Consider the following 13,528-nt stretch of genomic DNA (forward strand, 5'->3'; position numbering starts at 1 on the left):
TTAAATTTGTTTGGTATATTCCTCCTTAAGTCCTCCAAATCCCATTTGGAAATGGCCTAAAAATACAAGTTTGAAGCCTCTGTGAGTGTGACCTCCCCCAGAGTTCTGGCTAAATAACTCACCATTTTAAAAGGTGGAGACAGACTGGCTGGTGGATGATTATGAACAATGTAAGTTTTTATTACCCAAATTAAAGCGAAAATAAAATTAAAGCTCCGCATTTCCACAATGAAAAAGGAAATTAGATGAAAGCTAGGTGAGGATGGCACGCTAGCAAAGAAGACTTTGAAACATCTTGCCAAAGAGGTGTGAGGAAAATCATGGGCCTGGGGTGTTCATCGTACCAGACAGAAGAGAGTGTTTTAAGAAGGACCTGAGACTGGCAAAGAAGAAGTGGAAAGGGAGCACCCAGGCTGGAGACAAAACTTGGGGGGAATTCAGAGAACCGCAAGGAATCCATTCTGACTGGAGCATGGAGGGCACTATGGGTCAAGAAACAAGGATGGTCAGGAAAGGATAGATGTGAATGAGTCCTGAAAAGAACTGGCTTCATGGGCATGCTACCTATGCAGTCCTAAAGGACCCTCACTTGGTCTAATGCTCTGCTGCCGTTGAAATTCTTTTTTTTTTTTTAAAGGTGTCTTGCATATTCATTTTGCACCGACTCTCACAATTCATGTAGCTAGTCTTGCACAGGTGGTCCATGTTTGTAGAAAGAAGATAAACCCTGTTTGGCTCATGTTGATTTTGACGGGTCAGTGGAAGACGAAAGTGGAGCTTTCCGGGAAAGCAGTTGTATATCCAGACCAATAGAGGTCATGTAGGTACTTCTAAGAGCTCCATTCTATAGGTGAGGAAACAAGCTCACTTGAAGGAACTCACCCAAGGTCACTCCGCTGCTAAGCAGTGGAGAATGGATTTTCACTAGGCTGGCTCTAGAGTCTGCTGTTGAATTCATACTCTGCCACTTAATGGGTCGTGGACAGTCCCAAGCAGACAACCCATAGATCTCTCCTCTGTCTTCATCTACCCACAGAATGCTTTGTCAAGTACCAATATTCCCTCACTAATGTTGTCAGGAACCCAGTCTCTGAAAGCAGACATACCTGGCTTTATCTCCAAGACTGGACAAGCTACTTTTCCTCTCTTTACCTTTTTTCATTTGTAAAATGGAGATGATACCAACTGCTTAGAGTTGTCACTTTAAATATTTCTAAAATTGTTTTAATTTTTAAAATAGATAATAGTGGTACAGCCAGTTTGGAAGACAGTTTTTCAGTTTCTTACAAAGCTAAATGTAGTCTTACCAAATGGTCCAACAGTCACGCTTCTAGGTATTTATCCAACTGATGTGAATATTAATGTTCAACAAAAACCTGCAAGTAAATGTTTATAGCATGATCCCCCAAACCAAGATAATAGATTAATGGAAAAACACTGTTGCCTCCATAGAATGGAATATTACTCAGCATAAAATGAGCTATCAAGCCATGAAAAGACACAGATGAATCTGAAATGTATAGTACTTATTGAAAAAAGCAAGTCTAAAAAAGGTCCATATTGTATGATTTCAATTATATGACATGGAAAAGACAAGACTATAAAGAACTGGCTTCAAGGGCATGCTGCCTATGCAGTCCTGAAGGACCCTCACTTGGTCTAATGCTCTGCTGCCGTTGAAAGATCATTGGTTCTCTAGGTCTCATTGGTGGGAGGGAGGATTGAATAGGTGAAGCATGGGATTTTTTAAGGATGGTGAAACCATTGTGTATGACACTAATTTTGGAAACAGCAATATGTATTTGTCTCAACCCTTAGTACTTTACAGCACAAGAGTGAACTTGTATGCAAGTTTTTGTTTTGTTTTTTTTAATTAGGAAGGTGGTGGGAATGCCATAATGGAATGCAGAATGTGACAAAGAAATCTAACTATTACAGATATGTGGAACAACCTTACCAAAAAGGGTAGAGGGGAAGTTGCTGACATAAGTAACTGAAGGTGAGTGAACAAAAGAAACTGTGCAGGGAAGTGGATTTGGCTCAACTGATGAGCATCCGCCTACCATATGGGAGGTCCAGAGTTCAAACCCAGGGCCTCCTGACCCATGTGGTGAGCTGGCCCATGTGCAGTGCTGATGCACGCAAGGAGTGCTGTACCACGCAGGGTTGGCCCCCGCATAGGGGAGCCCCACGCGCAAGGAGTGCACCCTGCATGAGAGCTGCCCTGCATGAAAAAAGCACAGCCTGCCCAGGAGTGGTGCCACCACACAGAGAGCTGACATAACAAGATGATGCAACAAAAAAAGACACAGATTGCATGTTGCTGACAAGGATGCAAATGGACACAGAAGAACGCACAGAGAAGGGACACAGGGAGCAGACAGTGGGGGGGGGGGGAGAGAAATTAATTAAAAATCTATAAAAAAAAAAAAAAGGCATAGCACTGCACTCTAGTTTAAAAGTTATATTCCTATTCCACCAGGGTCCTGGTTAACAATTCTGATGTAGGTAAATGTGAATATTGAAATTGAACAATAAGTAAATGGATGGCAGAAGGTGGGAGACAGGTTTCTCACCATTGGAGTGAAAATGTACAGATAAATACAGGGAAGAGTCTAGAATGATCAATGTGGTAATAATGGATTAGAGTTGGAGACATCAGTATAAACTTATGTTCAACTTAATATAGATACAGATGGTTATATATAGAAATATAGATATGTGTATATACATGGCATAGTATGTACAAATATTTCCTTGCTCTGTCACCTCAGAGGCCTAGATATAATAACCCAGTAGCAGCTACCACACTCAGTACCCAGATCTTGGTTTCTTATACCACACTCCAATTTTTAAAAAGCCAAATTTCCTCGGAATAATGACTAATTCTAGAACTGGAACAGGAAACACACAAGATGAGCCTGGAGCATCTGCTAGTGCCAGAAAATAAGTGCTAAAAACAAAAAATAACCTCCACGATGATTGGGCTACGTCGAAGGAACACAGGAGTCAACTGAAAAAGCTTCCAGTGACCACAGCTGGAAAATTTTGAGCAAAAAAATAGTATTGGATTATAACCTAAAATATGAAACAATTTTCCATGAGTCAATACTGATATAAGTAAAATATCAAATAAATAAACAACTGGGGAGAAGAGATAAATCTTCCATGCAAAAGAATTTCAAATAATTCCTTTACAGCAGAGGAACCTGGCAAACACTACCCCAGCTAGCTCATCAAGGTTAGCGTCAACAGTGATGGCATGTTGATACCCTATATACTTGATGTGATGAAAAGGGCACTTCTCTTGACTTCCTTCCCAACACCCATAACCCCAGTCTACGCATGGAAAAAATTCATCAGATAAAGCATAATTGAGGGACATTCTACAAGATAACTGACCAGTACTCCTCAAGCCTGTCCCAGTTATCAAAAACAAAGTTTGAGAAACTGTCACAGCCAAGAGGAGCCAAAGGGGACATGATGACTAAATGTAACATGGTATCCTGGAACAGAAAAAGAACATTAGGAGAACACTGAGGAGATATGAATAAAGTATAGCCTTTAGTAAATAAAAATGTATCAACATTCATTAATCACAAATGTACTAAACTAATTTAAGATGTTAGTAGGGAGAAACCAGGTGTGGGGTTTATGGAAACTAGTTTTTCTGTAAATCTGAAACTTGACTACAAAATAAAATTTATTTGAAAACTAGGTAATAGTTCTAAAAGTCAAAAGATATAAAATGGCATAAAGAGTGTCCCATCCCCCAGCTCCCATCCCTTAGCCATCTTATTTTACTTCCTAGAGGCAATCAGTGGTACCAATTTTTGGTATGTCTTCTGGAAATACAGATAAGTAGATACATAGATATCCATCCCCACCATTAATGCTAACATATAATACATACTGTTTTGCACTTTGGCTTTTTTTCACTTCGTATATCTTGGAGATATTCCAGCTCACTGCAGAAAGGGCTTTCTTGTGCCTTGTTTTTTTTTTTTTTTTTAATTTAAAGGCTGCAGAGTATGTGTACGTAAGTATGTACTATAATTATCCAAATCCCCTGTGGGGATGATTTAGGTTGCTTCTGGTGGAACAAACAGATCTTCAATGAGTAACTTTGTGCATACATCTCCTCCCACATATGCAGGTATTATCTGTGGGATAAATACCTACAGTGGAATTGTTGTATGATACATTAACATTTCCTACCTGATAGAGGATTGGCCTCGCCCTTCCCCCCTCCTCCAGCATCCCTCCCTGTAAGTCCTTAGAAGCACATTGAGCTTTAGCTGCTATAACCTTGAATGCTGCCCACCCCGAAGGCATCTTGTTTTGAGAAAGAGCATATGCCCAGAAGTTTTTCCAAAACTTACATGCAAGTTTCTTGGTCAGTCATCTTTGTTCCCCAGCCTTATATAATCTAAAGTATGGTTGCCATTCTCTCTATCCATTGTGAGGTAGCTGCAGCTCTCTGTGCCTGAGTTCCCTTATTAAGGGAACTCATCATGCTTAAGGACTTATCACCCTGGTGTTCAGTGCCTTTTTCTTCAGAATTTTCTCTTTGTAGGGCAGTCCGGGCTGCGGCTCCCCCTATTTTTTCTTTTGGGATGAGTCCAGCTGCTGATTCATCTGAATGCAGCAATTGTAAACGTCTGCCTACTTGCAGACCTCAGAGACACTGCAGTTTGAGGCTACTTCAATAAAGCAAATATCACAGTCACGTGAAGTTTTTGGTTTCTCTGCATTTTTCAAAAATCTTTTTCCATGATTCACTTTAATTTTAGAAGAAAAGTACATAAAATTTAACAAACTTTTCAAATCAATTTAAAATTTAAATTTCCAGTTTTTGTCTAACTAAAAAATGGTTAGAAAGGAGTGATTACTGATAAATACCAAAATTAATAAGATTGAAAAAAGTACTACATAGTATCCTGTAAAGCAGGACACAGGAGAAAGAGAAAGAGGAGAGGGGAGGAGAGAAAGAGAGGAAAAGGAGGTTAGGGAAGGAAATGGAAAACAAAAGGTAAAAGCAAATATACACACCTAAAAGGCAACTTTCTATTTTTATGTTGATTACAAAAGGCCTCCAATGAAAACCCATAGCTTTAACCAATTCCTTTTCCCACTCACTGTCTTTTGTGTCTCACGATCTGAGTTGCTCTAATATTCACCCAACAGTGCATTGCCCTCGGTCAACCACAAACAGGTACTAAAACCACCGTGTAAGATTATCTTGTCTGCCAACAATTCAGCAAGGTGTATTATGACTGAGGTAATACAAGTGGTTGCACATGGCCACCAGTTTTTGATACCATGATTTTTGTTTGTTATTTTAAGTAGTTGTACTTACCACAAACAGGTTGAAATGGTGACATTTCCAATCCAATACTTGTTCTGTGATATTAAGTCTGAAATTAATACAGATGCAGTTCAACCTATATGTGGTACTTCAGTACCACAGGATGCTACATTATTTATTTAAAACCCTGGTTTATTTATCACTTAGATAAAATTCAGGAATGATTTGCTCACACAAAGCACATTTCATTTGCTGAAGCTATCTTGTCTGTTTCTTGGACTCACATAAAAACCACAGGGGTGTTACAGGAAAAATACCTACAAAATTTAAAAAAATAAAGACATCTTGATTATTTTTTCAATTACCAATTGCCTACAAAACTAACCCATCAGAATTTCAAAAACAATTAAAAAGAAATGAGGTTACTTATGAAGGACATCTCTTTGGTGACAACTTAGAACCAAACTTTAGATCTGTAGTTCATGCACAACTAAACTGTTTGCTCATGCTGGATGCTTCCATTTATTTGGAGGGCTTTATGGCTACAGCATATTCTTCACTCATTGCACACATGGCAGACCCTTGTACACCTTCAGCTGCGTTGTATTTTCCTTCTATTTCTTTACCCAGTTCACATTCTGGAAGCTTCAGATCCTCACGAACTTCACCAGTTTCTGTCAGCAGGGAAAGGTAATCATCCTGAATGCATATCAGCTGATAATCATTTCTCTTACTATGTGAAACATCCAGGTTGTGAGTAGAAGGGCAAATAACTTCGTATTTTTTGCTTGTGAAAGTATCAGTTACGACATGGTGAACCTTGGCATGACCATGCTTGCCAGTGTTGATTGACATCTCCACTATTTTGCTTGGTCGTCCTTTAAGCACCATGAAGCCATTTTTGCACAGGGCTGAGCACTGCATAGGGTAAGTGCTGGAAGCCCCAGCATCTCTAGTAGTGAAATAAATTTCATCTGCCATGGTGGGCTGGGGAGATGGTAGTTTTTCTGAGGAAACTTTCAGCAAGGAAAGAGCACCATTGCCTGTGTACCCATGGCAGTCCCCTACAGCTGTGGTGGTCCCCAGTGCATATTAAAGTTATGTTATTGCCTATTAAGTGTGCAATAACATTATATCTAAAAAGCACTTTATTGCTAAAAAATGCTAACCATCATCTGAGCTTTCAGCAAGTCATAATCTTTTTGCTGATAATAGGTCTTGCCTTGAGGTTGACAGAGGCTCACTCATCAGGGTGGAGATAGTTGAAGGCTGAGGCGATTGCGGGCAATTTCTTAAAGTAAAACAGTGAGGTTTACCACATCAATTGACTCTTCCTTTCATGAAAGGTTTCTCTGTAGTATGTGATGTTGTTTAAAACCTTTTACCCACAGTAGAACTTCATTCAGAATTGAAGTCAGTCTTCTCAAAGCCTGCCACCGTTTTATCAACTAAGTTTATGTAATATTTTAATCCTTTGTTGTCTTTTCAACAATGTTCACAGCAGCTTCACCATGAGTAAACTCCAACTCAAGAAACCACTTTATTTGGTCATCTACAAAAAACAACTTCTTATCCATTAAAGTTTTACCATGAGATTGCAGCAATTCAGTCACATCTTCAGGCTCCATTTCTAACCCTAGTTCTTTTGCTATTGCCACCACATCTGCAGTTCCTTGCCTCCACTGAAGTCTTGAACCGCTCAAGGTCATCCATGAGGGTTGGAATTAACTTCTTCCAAACTCCTGTTAATGTTGATATTTTGACCTCCCATGAATCATGAATATTCTTTTTTAAAAAAGATTTATTTTTTATTTATTTCTCTCCCCTTCTCCCTCCCCACCCCCATTGTCGCCCTCTGTGTCCATTCTCTGTGTCTTCCTTGTCCACTTGCATTCTTTGTCAGCGGCACTAGGAAACTGTCTTTTTTTTAATCACGTCATCTTTTTTTTTTAAAGATTTGTTTTTTATTTCTTTCTTTCCCCTTCCCCCCACCCCCAGTTGTCTGCTCGCTGTGTCCATTTGCTGTGTGTGCTTCTGTGACCAGTCCTATCCTTATCAGCAGCACTGGGAATCTGTGTTTCTTTTTGTTGCATCATCTTGTTGTGTCACTCTCCATGTGTGCGGTGCCATTCCTGGGCAGGTTGCACTTTCTTGCTGGGCGGCTTTCCTTACAGGGCACATTCCTTGCGTGTGGGGCTCCCCTATGTGGGGGACACCCCTGCATGGCAGGGCATTCCTTGCGCTCATCAGCACTGCACATGGACGAGCTCCACACGGGTTTGAACCGTGGACCTCCCATGTGGTAGGCAGACGCCCTATCCATTGGGCCAAGTCCGCATCCCTATCGCGTCATCTTGCTGCGTCAGCTCTCCATGTGTGTGGCGCCACTCCTGGGCAGGCTGTGCTTTATTCGCACTCCTTGCACCCATCAGCACTGCACATGGGCCAGCTCACCACACAGGTCAGTAGGCCCTGGGTTTGAACCCTGGGCCTCCTATGTGGTAGGCGGATGCTCTATCGGTTGAGCCAAATCCGCTTCCCTGAATATTCTTAATGGCATCTAGAATGGGGAATCCTTTCCAGAAGCTTTTCAATTGACTTTGCCCAGATCCATTGGAGGAATCACTATCTATGGCAGCTTTAGCCTTACAAGATGTATTTCTGCAATATTGAGACTTGAAAGTAAAAATTATTCCTTGATCCATGGGCTGCATGTACTGGCTGGTATGAAAACAACATTCATCTCATTGTACATTTCCATCAGAGCTCTTGGGTGACCAGACACATCATAAATGAGCAATAATATTTTAAAAAGAAACTTCTTTCTGAATAGTAGTTCTCAACAGTGGGCTTAAAATATTCAGTAAGCCAAAATATTCTAAGTTCTGTCATCCAGGTTTTCTTGTTCCATTGATAGAGCAGAGGCAGAGTTTATTTAGCATATTTCTTAAGGGTTCTAGAATTTTCAGAATGGTGAGGACCAACTTCAATTTAAAGTCACCAGTTGTATTAGCCCTGACAAGAAATTCTTACTGTCCTTTGAAGCACTGAAGCCAGGCATTGACTTCTCTCTAGCTGTGAAAGTCCTAGATGGCATCTTCTTCCAATAGAAGTCTATTTCATTTACATTGAAAATCTATTTTAAGTGTAGCCATCTTCATGAATTATCTTAACTATCTGGATAACTTGCTGCAACTTCTCCATCAGCACGTGCTGCTTTATCTTGCACCTTCATATAATGGAGACAGCTTTTCTTAAAACTGATGAACCAACCTCTGCTTGTGTCAAACTTTTCTGCAGCTTCCTCATTTCACTATAATTGAAGAGAATTGCTCTGGATTAGGCTTTGGCTTAAGGGAATGTAGTGGCTGGTTATCTATCCAACCATTCAAACTTTCTCCATATAGCAATAAAACTGCTTTGCTTTCTTACCATTCTTGTGTTCACTGGAGTAACACTTTCAATTTCCTTTGCATTCACAACCTGGCTAACTTTTTAGCACAAGAGGCTTAGCTTTTGGCCTCTCTTGGTGTTTGACATGCCTTCCTCACTAAGCTTACTCATTTCTAGCTTTTGATTTAAAGTGAGAGACATGCAACTCTTCCTTCCACTTGAATACTTAGAGGCCATCATTAGGTTATTAATTGGCTTAATTTCAATATTAGTGTTTCTTAGGGACTAGGGAGGCCCTAGGAAAGGGAGAGAGACTGGGAATGGCCAGTTGGTGGAGCAGTCAGAACATAACATTTATCGATTAAATTCACCATCTTATATGGGTGCAGTTCGTGCAGTACCTAAACAATCACAATAGAAACATCAAAGATCAAAGATCACCATAACAAATGTTATAATAATAATAAAGTTTGAAATAGTGTGAGAATACCAAAATGCAACACAGAGACACGAAGTGAGCACTTGCTGTTGGTAAAATGGTGCCGATAGGCTTGCTTGGCACAGGGTTGGCACATACCTTCAATTTGTTTAAAAAAAAAAAAGAAAAGTAATACCTGTGAAGTGCAACAAAGCAAAAAGCACAATAAAATGAGGTATGCCTGTATATGCAGAATCTTTTCAAAGTCCCCCTTCTGTCCTAAATCTCCTTCCACAGCCTCTTTCCAGATTAAAAAAAGAAAATCTCTACCGCATTCCTGTGTATTACCCTTGCCCCAGATGGGTGTGGCTAGTTATTTGCCTTTAAGTGCATTCAATAAATACATTCCAGGAGGCTGCTCCAGCCGTGAGATAGTTCTGAAACAGGCAAAACAAAAGCACGCTGGGAGCCAGTTCCTCAGGAAGCCACCAGACAGGTCAAAACAAACAACTGCAATCTTTGAGAACAAACTCCCTACTGCTGCTTCTGGCATCTGCAGACCAAGCCAGGCTCAGGGGCGGTGGTCCCAATGGACAATGGACACTGTAAGATCGAGAGGCAGGACAATGGACACTGTAAGATCGAGAGGCAGGACAATGGACACTGTAAGATCGAGAGGCAGGGCGAAGAGTTGAGTAAATCACTTCATGAACTGTAACAACATCTTTTCTCATTAATCATTCCACTGGTGGTGGTTAGTTTTTTTATTAGGTTGACCTCAGTAAAAGTTGATTCTGCCAGTTTCTGCCAGTATAATTGTTGTTTCAGTGGTAGGACAGGGTTTTAAATTTCCCTACTCTGTTGTTTTCAGTAGGCCTCATTATTTTTTCCCATTTGTGTTTATTGTACATCCATTATAACAATATTAAAGGACATTGGAAAGATGTGTTCATTTTTCATGATCCTTTTCAATTTCCTGTTCATATGCCTAGTTTTCCAATTAGTATACATACTTTGGAATTTCTTTTTAAATTATCTGGATGTAGAAAACTGTTTTATATTGTTGTATAGTGTAAGCCTCACTTTTACTGGTGTTACAATTTTTTGTGTTTGTGTTTTTTTTTATTACAACAATTGTAGGTTTATTGAAAAATCGTGCAGAAAGCAGAGTTCCCAAATATGCCCCTCCTTTCACACGCATTGTCCCTACTATTAACATTTGCATTAGTGGTGTATCTTTGTAACAATTGAAACAATATTGTTATAATTGTGCTATTAACGATAGTCCGTAGCTTACATTAGGATTCACTCATTGGGTTGAACAGTTCTATGGGTCATTATTTTTCATTTATATAGCTTAAAAATTCTCATTTTATCCACTTTCAGGTATACAGTTCAAAGGTGTTAGTTACATTCACAATGTTGTGCCACCATTACCACCACCCATTACCAAAACTCTTCCATCACCCCAAACAGACTCTGTATCAAGGATATAGTCCTTGTTCCCTACCCCGCCCAGCCCCTGGAGAGTGGGGGATGGTTGGTGAGTAAATTCTCTTTTCTGAATCTATGAATTTGCTTATTCTAATTATGTAATAAGAGTGATATCATGAAATACATGTTTTTTTGTGTGTCTGCCTTATGTTACCCAGCATGATGTCTTCAAGTTTCAATCCATGTCTTCACATGTATTAGAACTTTGTTCCTTTTCACAGTTGAATAATATTCCGTTGTAAGAATATACTACATTTTGTTTATCTGTTCATCTGTTGATGGACACTTGGGTTGCTTCCACCTTTTGGCAATTGCAGTTAATGCTACTTTGAATATTGGTGGGCAAATATTTGTTCGAGTCCCTTCTTTCGATTCTTTTTTTTTTTCCTGTTTTTTTTTTTATTGACTTTGTAATAATATTACATTAAAAATATATATGTGAGGTCCCATTCAACCCCACCCTCCCACCCCCCTCTCCCCCCCCCAACAACACTCGTTCCCATCATCATGACACATCCATTGGATTTGGTAAGTACATCTTTGGGCACCTCTGCACCTCATAGACAATGGTTCACATCATGGCCCATACTCTCCTCCATTCCATCCAGTGGGCCCTGTGAGGATTTACAATGTCCGGTGATTACCTCTGAAGCACCATCCAGGGCAGCTCCATGTCCCAAAGACGCCTCCACCTCTCATCTCTTCCTGCCTTTCCCCATACCCATCGTCCACCATGTCCACTTTTCCCAATCCAATACCACCTCTTCTATGTGGACATTGGATTGGTTGTGTCCATTGCACCTCTATGTGAAGAGGAGGCTCAGATTCCACATGGATGCTGGATGCAATCCTCCCATTTTCAGTTGTAATCACTCTAGGCTCCATGGTGTGGTGGTTGTCCTTCTTCAACTCCATCTTAGCTGAGTGTGGTAAGTCCAATAGATCAGATTGTAGGTGCTGGAGTCTGTTGAGGCTCAGGACCTGGCTATCACATTGTCAGTCCAGAGATTCAAATCCCCTAAATATATCTTAAACCCCAACATTAACTGCACCTCCAGCACATTAGCATGAAAGTCTTATGAAGGGAGATCCCATCTGAGTCCAGATTCATCACACATAAACACCATTTCCAAAGAGGGGCCATCTGCCCTGGTAGTTAACCCCATCGGCCATGACCATAACTCCCATGGGTCTCTTTAGCCCTCAAAGGAACCAATATCTGGGGGTTGTATCTGCTTTATCTGTCTCTCTGACTCTGCTCAGTTGTGCATGAGGGCAATCCTTCTGCCAGCCTCCAGACTCTTTTTTAGAAACTCGTAGCCATATAAACTCATTTCTCCTTTCCATTTCCCCCTTACTTTAGGTCAAACAGCATTTTAAAGTCATGGTATTTTATGTAGACATGGATATTCTGCTGATCCGCATTGAACCTTCCGTATAAGGTCATTTTCCAGTTGCATCATCAGTTGGTAGTTGATAGTGGTCCCTCGTTGCCAGGGAGGCTCATCCCCGGGTGTCATGTCCCACGCTGGGGGGAAGGCATTGCATTTACATGCTGAGTTTGGCTTCGAGACTGGCCACATTTGAGTAACATGAAGGCTGACAGGAGGAAATTCCCAGGCACAATGTTGCTCTAGGCCTTGTTCTTATTTTAGGTTTATCAGCTCACAAGCATAGTCATTAGCATCAGGGGCTCACTGTTGAACCCTCACTCCCTCCCGGTCCCCGCCACTGTACCTGGGAGACTGTCGCTGCTCCCCTAGGGACCACGACAGAGCACCATTGGCCAGGAACCCAGTACCCCCCCGCTGTGGTTTTTAATTATTGCCACTATGAGTATATCCAAACATTACCATGCACCCTGGACATATGTTCTGTACAGCTCCCTGTCAGCCATATATCACCTGTCATTGGTATCCCATACCAGTATCCCTCCATTGCCATTGTTGAAACACTCTGTGATCCAGAACTCCCCGAAATTTGAAGCCCAATATAATGTCATGGTCCCTTACTAGGGAATGGCATATAGCAATGGGTTTAAAGGATAGATAAAGAACTTGGATAAAGTTAGATAAAGAACTTAGATAAAGAATGTTGACTTGAAAAAATTCCACATCCTATCTTTTTCTTTTTTTTTTTTTTTTCCCCCCCCTAATTATTCAGCTTTTCTTCACAGGAGTCCTAGACCACAGCAATGTATATATATAATATACGCACTCCCACACATCCACCAGAAAACCTTTTCCCTTCCACAGTGATACTCTTACGCCCTATTCATATCATATTTACTTAAAGTGATGTACAGAGTCTGAGACATTAGCTTTCTAACAAGGTGACATCTGTGCTTACATTATGGTGCATACTTTAGGATACACAGTTCTTTACATTTTTAGTTATCCTATGTTTTACATTATGGTTTACATTATCAGTCTGTCATCTCCTATATGTTATGGTGTAATATTACATGTTTTATATCCATCCTTGTGTACTCTCAAGAAACTCCTCTCTTACCCCCCATTTACTTTGGTTCCACACATTAAACGTCCATTTTCCCTTCCACCTTGGTGCCCACAGTGACAGCCAACCTCCGTTTCCTGAGGAGCCACTTCCAGAGATAGATGGAATAGTGTTCAGGGCCTAACTTGCTCAGCTGCCCCAATGCCCTGGGAGCCACCCTTTCTCTCGAGGGATACAGTTCCCTCTATTTGATGGCATTAGTTCCTTTCGATTCTTGATGTTACATAATTAGATATGGAGTTGCTGGGTCAGATGGTAATTCTATACTTAACTTTTTGAGGAACCATCAAACTGTTTTCCATATTGGCTATGCCACTTTACATTCCCACCAACAATGTACTAGTGTTCCTATTTCTCCAAATCCTCTCCAACGCTTGTTATTTTCTTTATTTTTTTAA

The 13,528-nt window shown here is 40.6% G+C and overlaps 1 pseudogene; it reads right to left on the reverse strand.

The window, feature by feature from the left end:
* Positions 1–5,830: 5,830 nt before the first annotated feature.
* Positions 5,831–6,303, reverse strand: LOC101423485 (eukaryotic translation initiation factor 5A-2 pseudogene; annotated as a pseudogene).
* Positions 6,304–13,528: the final 7,225 nt, after the last annotated feature.

Source organism: Dasypus novemcinctus, chromosome 19 (genome assembly GCF_030445035.2).
Source record: "Dasypus novemcinctus isolate mDasNov1 chromosome 19, mDasNov1.1.hap2, whole genome shotgun sequence".
Lineage (NCBI taxonomy): Eukaryota > Metazoa > Chordata > Mammalia > Cingulata > Dasypodidae > Dasypus > Dasypus novemcinctus.